Source organism: Wyeomyia smithii, chromosome 3 (genome assembly GCF_029784165.1).
Source record: "Wyeomyia smithii strain HCP4-BCI-WySm-NY-G18 chromosome 3, ASM2978416v1, whole genome shotgun sequence".
NCBI classification, from domain to species: domain Eukaryota; kingdom Metazoa; phylum Arthropoda; class Insecta; order Diptera; family Culicidae; genus Wyeomyia; species Wyeomyia smithii.
The window spans coordinates 103719460-103723520 of NC_073696.1; the positions used below are offsets into that span (position 1 = coordinate 103719460).

The 4061-nt window shown below is 40.4% G+C and overlaps 1 long non-coding RNA gene across 1 annotated transcript; it reads left to right on the forward strand.

Annotated features, from left to right (window-relative positions):
- Positions 1-982: 982 nt before the first annotated feature.
- On the forward strand, positions 983-1672 carry LOC129732693 (uncharacterized). Its single transcript, XR_008729315.1, has 2 exons — positions 983-1012; positions 1252-1672. It is a non-coding gene; the product is annotated as an uncharacterized LOC129732693 (long non-coding RNA).
- The last annotated feature ends 2389 nt before the right edge of the window (positions 1673-4061 follow it).

The following is a 4061-nucleotide window of genomic DNA, read 5'->3' on the forward strand; positions in this document are numbered from 1 at the left end:
TACCACGATACTTGGTATCGTTTTGTGCAAAAGTATTCGAGTACTCAGGTATCGATACTCCAGACATCGCCCATCCCTACTAGCCAATAACCGCAAGCTTGAAATCATTACGTCTACCTTTTTGAAGTCTGTGTTAGAGAAATGAGCCAACCGTGAGGGAATAAATAAATTTACTCATAATTTTCGCAAGTCTTTTAGGATAAACTGTAATTGTCTTCATCAAATCTTGTTCTCATTCACAAGTATATGGGTGTTTATCAGCAGATGAGACAATGAAGATATTTCTTTATAGTGAGTACTTCAGAGTTGTTATTACAGCAAAAAACTTTGTCGAAGACCGTAATTTAATCCGAAATAGACACCACTTTTCCGAAAGCATAATAATTTGTCGGAATTATAACGCATCAATTGCGATTCGACCAAATTGTTCCTTCCCCCTGCTTTCAGAAAAAATTGCTGACTGAATTTTGCATCTCCATTTAGCTCAATTAAGTCAACATTCTGATCTCACCCTACAACACACACAACTGCATTCAGAAATTCACTCGACTGATCACGCCTAGGTTCCCGAAAAGTCAACTTTTGAATGTAATCGTACAATCTTTCCAGATGGGAAATACATAACCATGAAATGTCACCGCCAAGGTTCCGTCTTCCCAACCGCAATGAGACAGCCGGTTGGCGTGTGTATAAATTTATGCTAATTTATCGACTTCCACGAAGATGTTTGAAAGTTTCTCCCCATTCGCCTACCGCGTCCCCTTTGTTTCAGTGTTCAGATGCCGTGATTTTATTTTTTCGCTGACTGACGGCCAAATTGCTAGCTAAAATCTGACTGATTCCAGTGAAATGTTTCACCGTGTTGGTTAGGCGGTAATAATGTTCGCTCTGTATGGTTTATTGAATCAATTTAGCTAGAGTGCCATTTCCATAAATTGATGTTATCTAGTGATCGCGATACCGAAAGCCGGTTCTGCAGTCAGCTGCCGGCTAGCGAGAAGAGCAGAAAAAAGTGCGTACAGTTGCTTCTGTCAATTTTGGTTGAACCCAGTTTGATTGGCGCTTAAGCGCAGATTTCTCAAAAATAATCTAATATATTTTTATTTTGCTGTAGAAAATCTCATATAAACGTTATAAAATTGAACAATTTGCCCATACTTCCCTGTGCCGTACCGTAGATAGATTCGAATTCTGCCCCCAGTTTAACCTAGATATTAATTGAATTTTCTCCTTTCCACTCTTTCGTTGCAGGTACGTATGTGACAGTGTGGAGGCCACATCGTTGATAGTGTTGCCGAACTGAAAGCTCCTGTATGTACGACACCATCCACAACCCGTTACGATGCCTGTGCTAGTGTCCCGCTTAGTCACAGCATGCTGTGTGAGGATGATCAAATCTGGATACTTCGCAGCTAGCCGTCACCTGCTGCCATGCCATGGCGTAAGATTATTCCGGGTGTCGTAAATCAATTAGCGTTTTCCGGAAGGATTAGACTCGGTTACCATGCTGCTGAAGTGGTACTATCTGGAACAAATATGGGGTCAAGAGGACCGCGCCCTCAGCATTTTTGCTTCGTCATTCACGTTGGCGGTAGATTTTGCCTGAATTCAAGTTGTTCAATACTTGCTTTTGCTGTAACCTTTTTTTAGTGAATGAACGTATTTTGTTGAATCAATCGATTTTTTTAAAATTCACACCACAAAAGTTATAACCATCATCCTAACTGCGCCGCACGGCTCGTATTGCGCATTTGCGAGACGTTAATTTGCTTCCCCAAAACTTTTTCTTTTCCGCACGTTTGCAGAGGAATTGCTTCCAGTGACTAGGTTTTATTACTCTCCAACCCTTCGCTTGGACCGGTTGAAAAACAAACAAACTCTACCCTTCTGTGCAGCTAAAGATTACCCCGTCGAGATAGGACGCATAAATCCTAAATCCTAGAGCCCCTTGATGCTCCAGCTTCAATCTGTATTTTTCTCTCAACCCTTCTATCGTGTTGTTTTTCGGCAACTGAGCACGTGCTTTTTATCGTCCCTATCCTTTATTCGATTTGACTATCGGTACTCCGATGCAACCATGTCTCGTGGGGTGTCCAAGTATTAGCAACCCGTTTGCTGTGCGTATAGAAGCGTAAACAATCCGCTGTGATTTTCTCGAAAGGTTCCGATTTGATACAAAATGTATTTTGTGTATCCGTTTACTTAAATTGTGTGTAACCAACAGGAAAGCTAACAGCATGCTTGGTTTCGTTACGGTTTTTACAGAACAGTGTGGATAATAAAACCAATGTTAAAATATATAGCCAAAGTAATTTCTGTGAGCTCATACTTTTAATCGCCGTTTCAATTATCCTATTCACAAGTTGCCTAGTTTGGTAGTTTATATAGTACTGAAGCACCATACCGGAATCAATTAAAATAACTATATTGCCTCCAAGAGTAATTTCGAGAAACTTTTTAACCACTTCACTAACGTTGGCTGCAGTGTACACTGCATTGTAGGCCGGAATCAGCACAAACTTTTCTGTTATAAACTTGTCGCTCTAGGCGTTCAACCCATCTTTGGCCTAGTTCTTGGCTTCGGATGCAATCTGTTACGACGATGCAGCGCAACCGCTTCAAGGTCCTTTTATGGGTCATTCGTTTCATCGTTCACCTGATTATCCGTCGTTCGGTCTGTTATAAACAACGAGAAAAACGGTTTAACTTTGTTGACGACCCGATCGAATGGCAAGGTGGAATTGTGAGCTTGGCTCACCAACATTGCTTTAACTTTTGATTTTATTTCTGGAAAGGGAAACAATAGGACTTTCTTTTGCAAACATCAAGTTTAACAATCGCCGTATTGAACTTATATTTTTACAGAAAAATCAGGATTCTTGAAGAATCGTGAAATGAGAATCCATCAGATTTTCTAGCATTCCTCTCATTGGAATCGTGGGCGTACTTGATAAGGAACCCTGAAAAAGGAATTCTCAAGACTGCACTGTCCATGAGGCTAGAATTCTTGAATGTGAATCGTGTTTGAGAATTTTTCGGGTACGAAACATTTCACTTTAACCGGTATGTGTTCGACGGGGTACTTGAGTATCCACAAATTCGAATTCTTCTAACTTTTGCAATTTTCATTCGGTTTCGATAGTTTTAGCCTTGAAGGACTCAGTAACTAATCTACTTACAAATCAGCGTCAGCGGTACCCCGAAAGAATTCTCTAATACTTGGTTTGTCGGGGATATATTCCGAAATTAAGGAATTATATGAATATGTGAATAGAATCTCATAATGAAAGCTTTTGAATCCGATAGATTCTCAATACATGATTCTCATTCAAGAATCCTAGTTTCATTACAGAACATTCCTGACATTCTTTTTTCAGGATTCCTCATAGAGGACGCCAACGCTTCAAATGTGAGGAATCCTAGGGAGTCTATGCGAATTTTATGTGTTAGTCCGGATATATATGAATTTATTCTACCCGGGACGTCAACTAGATGAACATACAGAATTATGCATAGATTCCCTAGGATTCCTCACAATGGAATCGTTGGCGTCCGCTATGTGGAATTCTGGGAAAAGAATCGTCAGCATCAAATCAGCTGTTACACTGTCTTCCACGGGTCGTACCTACCACCTTCTCTCGCAACCGTTTCAATGGCACCGTGAATATTACTTCACTGCCCATTTATGTTTTCACTCGTTCTTTCTGCTGTTCTGCAATCGCTTCGTCCAGGTCTCTGGCGCCATCAGTTTTCAACCGTTGTATATTGAAACTCATCGTTCTCTCTGTGCCGTCAACCGTGCACGGATCTTACGAACGACGAGATAATGGTAAGAATCAATGTTTGCTCCTAGAAAAGGGAGCATAAAGTACAGAAAGTTACAGCTTATTTAATTTTACTTTTCACTAATTTATATCATCCTAAAAAAAATTGGAAATGCGCCACTCCCTCGACTGTTTTTCTTGACGAAACTGAGTCTGAATCTACTGTGGAATCATGCGAGCTGTTTGCAAAATTAATCGTTTCTGTTTTCGCCGATAATGTTGCTTCTGGTGCAGAAA